General features: G+C 44.0%; 1 protein-coding gene and 1 pseudogene across 1 annotated transcript in view; both read right to left on the minus strand.

Annotated features, from left to right (window-relative positions):
• The window catches only part of LOC128579850 (spermatogenesis-associated protein 31E1-like), a 156717-nt gene that overhangs the window by 132848 nt on the left and 10915 nt on the right, over positions 1 to 12954 (minus strand). The window lies entirely within an intron of this gene.
• On the minus strand, positions 4679 to 4793 carry LOC128580334 (uncharacterized; annotated as a pseudogene).

The following is a 12954-nucleotide window of genomic DNA, read 5'->3' on the forward strand; positions in this document are numbered from 1 at the left end:
GAAAACATAAGACAAACCCAAATTGAAGGACATTCTACAAAATATCCAATCAATAATTTTCTTTTTTGTTAATCCTAATTCCACCCTAATCCAATCTCATCCTGATCCTAACCCAATCCTAATCCCATTTTCCATTCTAATTCTAATCCCATCCTATCCAGATCCTAGCCCAACCCTAATCCCATTATAACCCTATCCTAAACCTTATCCCTCTCTATCCCATTCTACTAATCCTGATCCTCCTAGTCTCATTCTAATTTTGTTACTAATCCCAACACTAATCCTATTAATCCAAACATTAAGACATCAGTAATCCTTTCCTAATCCAAATCCCGCCCTAACCCTACCCTGATTCTATCTTTCTTTTTTTTTTGAGACAGAGTCTCACTATGTCATCCTCGGTAGAGTGCCATAGTGTCACAGCTCACAGCAACCTCCAACTCCTGGGGTAAAGTGATTCTCTTGCCTTAGCCTCCCAACTAGCTGGGACTACAGGTGCCTGCCACAATGCCTCGATATTTTTTGGTTGCAGTTGTCATTGTTGTTTAGCAGGCACAGGCTGGGCTCAAACCCACTAGCTTCGGTGTATGTGGCCAGCACCCTACTCACTGAGCTATGGGCCCTGAGCTACCCGATTCTATCTTATTCCAATATTCTATTCTAATTCCTTTCTTTTTTTTTAATTGTTGGGAATTCACTGAGGGTACAAGAAACCAGGTTACATTGATTGCATTTGTTAGGTAAAGTCCTACTTATAATTGTGTCTTGCCCCCAAAAGGTGTGTCACACACGGAAACCCCCCTCCCCCTCCCTCCTTCCCTCTCTTTGCTCTCCCCTTCCCCCACCCTCCACCGTCAATAATTGTCAATAGGTCAATAATTGTCCTCATTTCAAAATTGAGTACACAGGATTCTTGCTTCTCCATTCTTGTGATGCTTTACTAAGAATAATGTGTTTTGCTTCCATCCAGGTTAATACAAAGGATATATAGTCTCCATCCTTTTTAATGGCTGAATAGTATTCCATGGTGTACATATACCACAGCTTGTTAATCCATTCCGGGGTTGGCGGGCATTTAGGGTGTTTCCACATTTTGGCAATTGTAAATTGAGCTGTGATAAACAGTCTAGTGCAAGTGTCCTTATGGTAAAATGATTTTTTTTCTTATGGGTAGATGCCCAGTAATGGGACTGCAGGATCAAATGGGAGATCTAGTTTGAATGATTCCTTCCAAAAAGGTTGTATTATTTGCAGACCCACAAGCAGTGTAAAAGTGTTCCCTTCTCTCCACAGCCATGCCAGCATCTGCAGTTTTGAGATTTTGTAATGTGGGACATTCTCACTGGGGTTATATGATATCTCATTGTGGTTTTGATTTGCATTTCTTTAATAATTAGGGATGATGAGCTTTTTTTCATATGTTTGCTAGCCATTCATCTGTCTTCTTTAGAGAAGATTCTATTTATGTCTCTTGCCCATTGATCTATGGGATTGTTGGCTTTTTTCATGTGGATTAATTTGAGTTCTCTATAAATCCTAGTTATCAAGCTTTGGTCTGATTCAAAATATGCAAATATCCTTTTCCATTGTGTATGTTGTCTATTTGCTTTGGTTGTTGTCTCCTTAGCTGTACAGAAGCTTTTCAGTTTAATTAAGTTCCATTGTTTATTTTTGCTGTTGTTGCAATTGCCAAGGAAGTCTTCTTCATAAAGTCTTTCCCCAGGCCGATACATTCAAGTGTTTTTCCTATGCTTTCTTTGAGGATTTTTATTGTTTCATGCCTTAAATTTAGGTCTTTTATCCATCTGGAATCAATTTTTGTGTGTGGAGAAAAATGCAAGTTCAGTTTAAGTCTTTTCCAGGTGGATATCCTGTTCTCCAAGCACCATTTATTGAATAGGGATTCTTTCCCCCAGTGTATGTTCTTGTTTAGTTTATCAAAAATTGGGTGGCTGTAAGATGTTACTTTTTTTTTTCAGTTGTTATTGCTGTTTAGCTGGCCCAGGCTGGGTTTGAATCAGCCAGCCTCTATGTATGTGGCAGACCCCCTACCCACTAAGCCATGGGTGCCACACAGATGTTAGTTTCATTTCCTGGTTTTCTATTCAATTCTATGTCTCTATTTTTGTGCCAGTACCATGCTGTTTTGATCACTATGGCCTTGTAGTACAGCCTAAAGTCTGAAATGCTGATGCTCCTGGCTTTTGGAGGTTGTTGTTTTTTTTTTTTTGAGACAGAGTCTCACTATGTCGCCTTCAGTAGAGTGTTGTGGCATCACAGCTCACAGCAACCTCCAACTTTTGGGCTTAAGTAATTCTCTTGGGCAGCGCCTGTGGCTCAAGGAGTAGGGCGCCAGTCCCATATGCCGGAGGTGGCGGGTTCAAACCCAGCCCTGGCCAAAAAAAAAAAAAAAGCAATTCTCTTGCCTCAGCCTCTCAAGAAGCTGGGACTACAGGTGCCCACCACAAGCCCAGCTATTTTTTGTTGCAGTTACCACTGCTGTTTTAGCTGACCAGGGCCAGATTTGAACCCACCACACTCGGTATATGGGCCCGGCACCTTACCCACTGAGCCACAGGCACCGCCCTGGCTTTGTTTTTATTATAAGAACTGCTTTAGCTATACAAGGTTTTTTTCTGGTTCCATACAAAATGCAGAATCATTTTTTCCAAATCTTGAAAGTACAATGTTGGTATTTTAATAGGGATGGCATTGAATAGGTAGATTGCTTTGGGAAGTATAGACATTTTAACAATGTTGATTCTTCCCATCCATGAGCATGGTATGTTCTTCCATTTGTTAATATCCTGTCTTGTGGATGTTGATTTCATATCCTGAGACATTACTGTATTTTTTTGGTGACTTCCAGGAGTCTTGTGGTTGAGTCCTTGGGGTGCTCTAAGTATAAAATCATATCGTCAGCCAAGAGGGAGAGTTTGACCTCCTCTGCCTCTATTTGGATGCCCTTTATTTCCTTGTCTTGCCTAATTGTATTGGCTAGAACTTCCAGCACTATGTTGAATAGTAGTGGCGATAGAGGACAACCTTGTCTGGTTCTAGTTCTAAGTGGAAAAGCTTTCAGTTTTACTCCATTCAGTAAAATATTAGTTTTGGGTTTGTTACAGATAGCTTCGATCAGTTTAAGAAATATGCCATCTATGCCTATACTCTTCAGTGCTCGATTTAGAAAAGGATGCTTTGCAATCTATTCTATCCCAGGCTAGAAGGATCAACTCAGTCTCCCTATAAGACTGCAGGCATATAGAACCACAATCAGCTAATTATCTACTTATTCTAATCTATTCTTATCTTCTATTCCAGCCTGGGCTACAGTGATACATCAGCTGTATGTATCTAGAGCAACCAGCATGCACTAACACAGCTGATTAATTTTCCATTTTTTCTATTCCATTCTATTCCTGTCTTGGCTAGAGTGATTGCTTCAGGCTCCTAAATACCTGGGACTACAAACATGAACCACAACATCCAGCTAAGTTTCTATTTTTTCTCTTTTCTTCTCTTTTCTCTTCTCCTCTCACCCATCTAAAGTGATCAGCTCACCCTATCCCGAACCTGGTACTACACCACCTCAGTTAGTTAATATTCTGTTCTATTCTAGTCTAGCCCAGGCTAGAACAATCACCTCAACTTCATGAGTAGATGGGACTATAAGTGCGAACCATGACACCAGCTAATTTTATATCTTTTATATTCTATTCTATTCTTTTTTTATTCTAGCTTTGGCTAGATCAATTATATTAGCCTCCCAAGTAGCTGGAAATACAGGTACACACCAACATATCCAAGTAATTTTCTACTTTTTTGTATTCTGATTTATTCTGCACCATCATACCCTGCTAAATCTTTTTTTTTTTTTTTTGTAGAGACAGAGTTTCACTTTATTGCCCTCGGTAGAGTGCCGTGGCATCACACAGATCACAGCAACCTCCAACTCCTGGGCTTAGGTGATTCTCCTGCCTCAGCCTCCCAAGTAGCTGGGACTACAGGCGCCCGCCACAATGCCCAGCTATTTTTTTGTTGCAGTTTGGTCGGGGCTGGGTTTGAACCCGCCACCCTCTGCATATGGGGCCAGCGCCCTGCTCACTGAGCCACAGGTGCCGCCCCCTGCTAAATCTTTTTATTTTTTCTACTCTATGCTATTATCATTCCATTCTACTCTGGCCCAGGCTAGAATGATCACCTCAGTCTCCTGAATACTTGGGACTATAGGTGTGCACCACCATACCCTGCTAATTTTCTGTTTTTTCTCTTCTTCTTCTTCTTCTTTTTTTTTTTTTTTGTAGAGACAGAGTCTCACTGTACCGCCCTCAGGTACAGTGCCGTGGCATCACACGGCTCACAGCAACCTCTAACTCTTGGGCTTACGCGATTCTCTTGCCTCAGCCTCCCGAGCAGCTGGGACTACAGGCGCCCACAACGCCCGGCTATTTTTTTTTTGTTGCAGTTGGCCGGGGCTGGGTTTGAACCCGCCACCCTTAGCATATGGGGCCGGCGCCCTACTCACTGAGCCACAGGCGCCGCCCTCTTCTTCTTCTTTTTAATTTTCCAGTATTTTATTAGGCAATTTTTCAAACATACAGTACAATTGAAAGAATTATACAGTGATCAGCCATACACCTACCACATACATTTCATAATTTTCTTCTTCTTCTTCTTTGCATGTAAGGAATTTGTTTGTAGGGAGGCCACAGGTTTTGTGTCCCTCATCACAATGACCCCAGATTCCTGTTGGGTATGTTATAAACAGAGAAGTCATTTTTCTTTTCTTTCCTTTTTTTTTGAGACAGAATTTTATTTTTTCACCCTGGGTAAAGTGCTATGGCATCATAGCTCACAGCAACCTCAAACTCCAGGGCTTAAGCGATCCTCCTGTCTTGGCTTCCCAAGTAGCTACAAGTATAGGCCCCTGCCACAATGCATGTCTAGTTTTTCTCTTTTTAGTAGAGACAGGGTCTCAGGCTGGTCTGAAATTCCTGAACTCAAGCAATCCTCCCACCTCATTCTCCCAGAGTGCTGGAATTACAAGTGTGAGCTGCCTGCCCAGCTGTTTTTTCTTTTCTTTTCTCTTCTCTTTTCTTCTATTCTAGTCTAGTCTAGACTAGAACAATAGCCTCAGCCTCTCAAGTAGATGGGCCTACAGGTGTGTACCACCAGGTAATTTTCTTTTTCTTTTTTTTTTTGTAGAGACAGAGTTTCACTTTATTGCCCTTGGTAGAGTGCCGTGGCGTCACACAGATCACAGCAACCTCCAACTCCTGGGCTTAGGCGATTCTCCTGCCTCAGCCTCCCGAAGTAGCTGGGACTACAGGCACCCGCCACAACGCCTGGCTATTTTTTTGTTGCAGTTTGGCTGGGGCTGGGTTTGAACCCGCCACCCTCGGCATATGGGGCCCGGCGCCCTACTCACTGAGCCACAGGTGCTGCCCCCCACTCACTGAGCCACAGGCGCTGCCTCCCCCTCCCCTCCCCTCCTCTCCTCTCCTCTTCTTCAATTCTGTTCCAGCCTGGGCTTGACCATCACCTCAGTCTCCCAAAGTGAGACATTCTCTAGCTGGGACTCCAGGCATGCACCAACACACCCAGCTAATTTTCTATTTTTTCAACTCTATTTTATTCTTCAATTCTATTCTATCCTGGGCTAGAGTAGTTGCAAATTCCACTTCCACTTTTATGCACTCAATCATTGCTTTTTAATCCCCAGTATAAATTTGATCATTAGAAAATCACTCATTTTTATATTGAAGATTTATCATTCTTTCTGTATCTGGGGTGCAGCTTAAACTGAAGCTAAAGCTAAATCCTTCTTCTAACTCTATGAGCATTAGTTTGACAAACCACAGGGGATGGGGAGGGTGTCCACAGATGTGGAGTCAGGAGGGAAAGCCATGGTATGGGCAGAGGCCGAGTGGCCGGCACATGGAGAGCACACAAGGGACCCTCAGGGCACAGAGCTGCATGCACTGCATACTTCCCCAGGGCTGGCCCTGAGCACACGGCACAGCATTGCAGGCTTCCAACTCTCAAGCCAGGGTGGTCAGTATCCTTCAACAGCTATTCCACTGCTCAGTACTTAGAAATGTGGCTACTCAGACCCCAGAGCACAATTCCAGAGCTGCTGCTCCTTGGATGCATGTGACAAGCTGGCTGATCTGTCAGGGCCCATGTCATTACACTGCTGTGGGGCCCAGTGAACATGTGATCACACAGAGCTGAGTGCCTGGTAGGGGCAAATCCAAACACATATTGGTCTTATCAGAAGCTAACTGAGGAATCAGAAATTGTCACCTTGCCTAGACAAGATCCCAGGGAAGAGGGGATCTCCCCAGAAGACTTTTCCTTGCAGGGGTATGGAGCAGGATGAGACAGATAGGACATCAGTGGGGAAAAGGGAAGTAAGAGAAAAATGCAATAAATTAAGCAACAGTGCTCACCAGGCCTAATTTGGTACCAGGGGAGCAATAGTGAGCAAAGAAATGCACTCTCCCTCCTATAGCCGCCAGCCTCATGCAGTAAGACAGTAAACCAAATCATTTTTCTATGCTGATTTTTTTTTTTTTTTTTTTGGTAGAGACAGAGTCTCACTTTATGGCCCTTGGTAGAGTGCCGTGGCATCACACAGCTCACAGCAACCTCCAGCTCCTGGGCTTAAGCGATTCTCTTGCCTCAGCCTCCCGAGTAGCTGGGACTACAGGTGCCCGCCACAACACCCGGCTATTTTTTTTTGTTGTTGCAGTTTGGCCGGGGCTGGGTTTGAACCCACCACCCTCGGCATATGGGGCCGGCGCCCTACTCACTGAGCCACAGGCGCCGCCTCTATGCTGATTTTAGTAGATGCTGCTAAGTACTATAAGGCAGATCCCCAGGTAGTGTTGGCTGGCCAGCTCTTCCTCCTTTTCTTGCTTATAGTTTTTAGAATACCTGTAGAAGGTCTTGGGAATGTACCATCTTGAGATGAGGAGGAACTGGCTGGAGCAGCCTGGGCTCTGTTCAAGTCTCTGCTACAAGAGGACATCCTATAGCACCTAGCTGGGTGCTGTAACCCAGGGCTTGCTGCTGAATGGGGTCCCTCAGCTGTGGTGCAAAAGAGGACACCCAGATGAGAGTCTACCCTCCCTAGTAAGTTCCTAAGCCTTGGTGGACCAGATCATCACAAATCCCAGGCTTCTGTTGTCCCTTGCTGCCCCCCTGTGAGTAACAAAGTGGCTTTGCCTTACTTGTATGAGTGTTCTGTCTCAGAGGAATTGTGTATTCTTCTTTAGGAGAAAACTGGAGATTCCCCTGTGTGAGCTCCTTTAGAACTTGTTTCTTTTCCTTGGGCTGGGGGTTTCTGTTGCTTGTGACAAAATCACCTCCAACAAGGAGACGGCAGCAGAGCATTGCTAGAGAAAGCACAGACTGCAAGGACAGAAGCCTCATCCACACAGTGGGCAAGGGAGCCAGACCACAGGCCCAGATCATAGAAGTACATGGAAGGAGGCTGGGGAAGGCACATGGAGCTGGGTGATGAAGGGCCTAGGGCTGGAGGAGAACTGGTCCTGTTCTAGGTTGTTCCAGGACTTGCCCAGCCTAGGGGGGCATGTGAGGTCACTCTGGGCTATGGAGTGGTCCCAGGGCCCTGACTGCACTCTAGATGGGTGGAAAAGGGGTAGGGGAGGGACTGTTAAGACAGTAAGGCAAGGAAGCCAAATGTGGGCAGGGCTTTCACATGGCCACTGAAGCATCAAGGCAGCGTCCCAGCAGGGCCAACAGCCCTGCCCCATGGGAGCCTCCCCAGGGCTCACCCAGGCCTATCTGTGCACATCTGCCCAGTCTTCCCATGGGAGCTTCCATCCCAGTGGGGACCCACTCCCTGCAGGAAGAACCACCTGGAGGAATGGAGGTGTAGGCACTTAGAAGCAAAACTATTCCGTCTCATGAGACCCAGGTCTTTCCCTCAAACTTGGTGTTTTCACTTGCAAAGTGTGACTAACACCACCAGCACCAGGACTACCACCAAGGTGAGGAGAGAGAACAGACATCATGTGTCTAAGCAAGTCTGTGCTGGCCTCCTCCCTCCACTCTGCATCAACACCTGCTTCCTTGTGCGACTTAAGATCTCACAGGTCACAGGAGGAATTCCAGGCTCTTGAGTTCTGCTGCACCCAGAATCCACATTTCTCCAGCTTTCAAAGCATGTCCTAAGTTCTCCATGCCCTTCACTGCCCTGGCCACTCAGAGAATTGTCGCTCAATATAGAATAAATCCATCATCTCAAACCTTTTAGAACTTGAGTGGCCTCTGCCTTGGACAGCATCACAGTGCATGGCCTCTATTTATGTGGCCCTGAGCTCCCTGCTGTCCATGATGTCATAAGGGTGTGGTCCATATACTTCTGGCTAACTCCTCTGTGGAACTGGCCAAGGGCATCCCCAGCAAGAGTAGCAATGTAGCCTGAGGCTGCAGAATAAGGAGCTCATTCTAGCCACAGAGAGCTGGTCAGGCAGGCTCCTGAGGAAGGGCCTACCTGACACTGCCACTTATGTGCTACCAAGGAAGGAACAAAACCGCCAATAGATTCTCACCGTGTATCAATTGTGTGAAGAATCCTGATTTCAGTGATGCCAAAATGTAACAAAATGTGCAAATATCAGGTAATTCCTTTAGGCTGAATGTGTAGCAACATATCTCTTGATAACTTTGGCCCAAGAAATGTTCTCACAAGAGGCACTCCCCATCTCCTGTAGGAAAGATCCCTAACGAAGAAGCACAATTGGCCAATTCATGAGCCAAGGATTTTGTATTTCTGTTGTCCATAGTAAATATGCATTACAATTAATATGGCCATTTGCTTATATGTATCAGTCCCTTAAATATTTACTAACATCAAGTCCAGTCTGTGGAACAAACATTTTTTCTTGTGTTCATAATGAGTAACAGGTTTGATTAAGGCAGAACTTCATGCTCAAGATTAATGCCTTGTTAGTCTTGACAAAAGAAATATAATGGCGTATCTCAGCAGAGTCCATTTTGGCATTCAGAGTCTGGTTGTATTTAGACCTGATGGGTCATGATCCTTTTGTGAATCTATTTGCATGAATCATTATGTTCATAAATATGGTTGTGTTAAAGAAGCAAGTTACTAAATAATATTGACATCATGATTTCACTATTATTTCTCTAAAACAAAACTAGCTTCGTGCACAAGTGTGTTTAATCAGTATGTTTCCGGTTCATGTCTACATTAACATCCTAAATTGCTTCTACGCGGGCTTTACATTCTAATTCTTCATTACTCAGTGTGGTCCTCGAACCAACAGCATCCCAGGCAACACCCAGTAGCATGCCAAAAATACAGGCTCTGAGCCCCTGTCCTAGACGTGAGAATATATATATTTAAACAAAAATGGTACATCCATACAGTGGAACATTATTCAACCATAAAACTGTTAGGGTGGAAAGCTCAGTAGGTGCTCTGCACTGGTTGAGAAAAAAATGTTCTCTAGAACAAGATTAGGAGATAAAAGTATAAACTTTATCTTCTTATAGAAGGGGAGAGGGGGTGAGAGAGTGAAAGAGAGTGGGGAGAAAGAGGGAGAAAGGAAAGGGAGTTGACATGAAATTCCAAAGAAGGAAAGGAAGAATGCCCACAGAGAGGCCAAGTGATGGCTAAATTGAAGTAGGGGGTGGAGGCAAACAGAAAAAAAAAAAATGAGGAGGGTGGATTGCCTGAGTTCAGGAGTTGGAGACTAGCATGAGCAAGAGATAGACTCTATCTACACTAAAAATAGAAAAACTAGCCAGGCATAGTGGCAGGTGCCTGTAGTCCCAGCTACTTGGGAGGCTGAGGCAAGAGGATTACTCAAGCCCAAGAGTTTGAGGTTGCTGTGAGTTATGACGTCATGGTACTCTACCCAGGGTGACAGAGTAAGACTGAACTAAAAAAAAAAAAAAAGGAAATAAAAAAACAGAAAGAAAGAAAGATTGATTCTGGATAATGGTTGTGTAGGCATTAGTGATGATGGTTGCACGACATTATGAATAAACTCAAAAACATCGAATTATACACTTCTAAAATTAAAATTTTGTGGGACGGCGCCTGTGGCTCAAAGTAAGGTGCCAGCCCCATATGCAGAGTTGGCGGGTTCAAACCCAGACACAGCCAAAAACAGAAAATAATAAAATTAAATTAAAATTTTGTGTTATAAATTTTTTTCTCAAAAAAAATTAAAAATAAAATTAACATAGCATATTGGCTGCAATATTTTTTTTCGTTCTTTTTTGTTTGAAACAGGGTCTCACTCTTGCTGGGATTGCTGGAATGCAATGGTGTGATCATGAGCCAGCTCACTGAAACTTCCCAGGCTAAAGTAATCCTCTGTCCATGGCCTCCCAAAGTACTGGGATTACACCATGCCAGCCAGCCATGCAATCTTTAACACATTATTGCATCCTTTTGTTTCCACAGCATAGGAAAAGAAAATGCTGCTTAAATCATCAGATTCCAAAGAAATGCCATCTGATATTTAATGTTTCTCAAATACTGAAAAATCCTGTGAATTTATTTTTTGGATCATTTGTGTAAATGCATTGTAAAAGGTTACCAGTAACACAGTGCTGTTGTTAATTTTATAAAAAGTAAAATTGATGAAAGTAATAAAAAATGTTGAAACATCTGGGAGGCTGAGGCCAGAGGATCACTTGCGTGCAGGAGTTTGAGGTTACAGTGAGCTAACCCCATGCCACTGCACTCTAGCCATAAAGACAGAATCTTACTGTCTCAAAGAAAAAAAAAAAAAGCAAGCTCCAGACGTGCATATAAAAATCTGAGGAGCAATTTGAGACACACTATGTCCTTAAATATAAGCTTCAGTGTCCTTCCACATGGTTATCGGAAACATTCTTCCCTTTTCCTCTGGAAGGCCATGGCACATTAAGCACATGCCACGCCAGGCCCAGTGCCCAGGCCTGCCTGGCCCCCACCCTCTCTAAGGGCCTCAGTGGACTGTGGGCTAGGATGTGGTATCACCTGGCCCTGAAGAGCAGGCTGCGCCACAAAGTCTCACTCCACCCGTTCTCTATTGCTGTCATGGGGTGGCAGAAGGAACCAGCCCGACACCAGGAGTGTCCTCTCCTCTCCCCCCACACCTCTACACCGAAATCACCCCATCCTCCTCCAAAGCAAAATGAGAAACCAGCAGACATAACAGATATCAGCAAATTCAAAGGAGCAGGGAAGAAAAGAGAGGAAGGGGCCTCTACCTCTCCCCAGAGATGTCTGAATCTAGCTTCTGCTCAGCCAGATTTTTGTTACACACCTGAAAGATTTGTCACAGTTTTTTTTCACCCCAAACCAAACATGGTCAATGTATGTAGCCAAATAATGGTAGAGGTTTTTCATTGGACAGTAGGAGCTCTCTTCTATTTATTTATCTGTATCTCTAATTTTTAAAAAGGAAGAATGTACATTATTTATATATCATAAAAATAAAGTGTTTTGCTAGAGGAAATGAGAAACTCCCCATAGTGATGGATTATGTAATTTCAACATGCATCTTTAAATAGGGAATATCTGGCTGGTGCAGTGGCTCATACCTGTAAATCCCAGCACTCTGGGAGGACAAGGCAGGTTCATTGCCTGAGCTCACAAGTTCAAGACGAGCTTGAGCAAAAAGCAAGACCTCATCTCTATTAAAATTAGAAAAACTGAGGCAAGAGGATCGCTTGAGCCCAAGAGTTGGAGGTTGCTGTGAGCTTTAACGCCACAGCACTCTACCCAGGGCAAAAGCTGAGACTCTGTCTCAATAAATAAATAAACAAACAAACAAATAAAGCAAGCATTTCTGTCTTTCAAAAATTAGCCTGTGAGGGCTTGGTGCCTGTGGCTCAAGCAGCTAAGTGCCAGCCACATACACCTGAGCTGGCGGGTTCAGATCCAGCCCAGTACACTAAACAACAATGACAGCTGCAACCAAAAAACATCTGGGCATTGTGGTGGGCGCCTGTAGTCCCAGCTACTTGGGAGACAGAGGCAGGAGAATCGCTTGAGCCCAGGAGTTGGAGGTTGCTGTGAGCTGTGATGCCACGGCACTCTACCCAGGGTGACAGCTTGAGGCTCTGTCTCAAAAAAAAAAAAAAATTAGCCTGTGAGGATCACAAACGCTTTTCATACAGCATTTAGAGCACACAGAAAAGCCTTTCATGAGGGGTATGGGATTCCAGACACAAGGAGACAAGCTGGTTCCCAGACCCTGGCAGGAGGTGATGAGGAGGCCCTCTAGAAACCCCTCAGGCCTCCCTCCCCCAAATAAGGGCATGCTGTTTTCTGTGAAGAGGGGATTCTTTCTTTCTTTGTTTTTTTGAGACAGAGTCTCAAGCTGTTGCCCTGGGTAGAGTGCCGTGGCGTCACAGCTCAACAACCTCAAACTCTTGGGCTTAAGTGATTCTCTTGCCTCAGCCTCTCAAGTAGCTAGGACTACAGGCACCCACCACAACGCTCGGCTATTTTTGGTTGTAGTTGTCATTGTTGTTTGGCAGGCCAAGGCTGGATTCTAACCTGCCAGCTCTGGTGTATGTGGCTGGCACCCTAGCCACTGAGCTATAAGCGCCGAGCCAAAAAGGGGGATTCTTAAGACAAGTAGGCCACCAACACCACATCATACCAAGTGGTGATAATCCTTGCCTGATCCCTTTTGTTACTTATGCCTAGGCATTAATTAGATACTTTGTCTTTAATGTCCACCAAGAAGGAATTGAATTGATTATCCTGCAAATGGTTCGATTTAAAAGGGTTTAAAACAATTTTGCTATTTTTATAATTAGTAAAGATAAAAATTGTTCATTTTTTCTAATTTTATAAAAGGGATTTTATATTATCTTAAACTTTAACAATGAGCAAATTCAAATGGATATTCTAAAAATGGTATTTTGATATCTAATATCTTTGTTTACAGAAAG

The sequence above is a fragment of the Nycticebus coucang genome, chromosome 2 (assembly GCF_027406575.1).
Source record: "Nycticebus coucang isolate mNycCou1 chromosome 2, mNycCou1.pri, whole genome shotgun sequence".
NCBI lineage: Eukaryota > Metazoa > Chordata > Mammalia > Primates > Lorisidae > Nycticebus > Nycticebus coucang.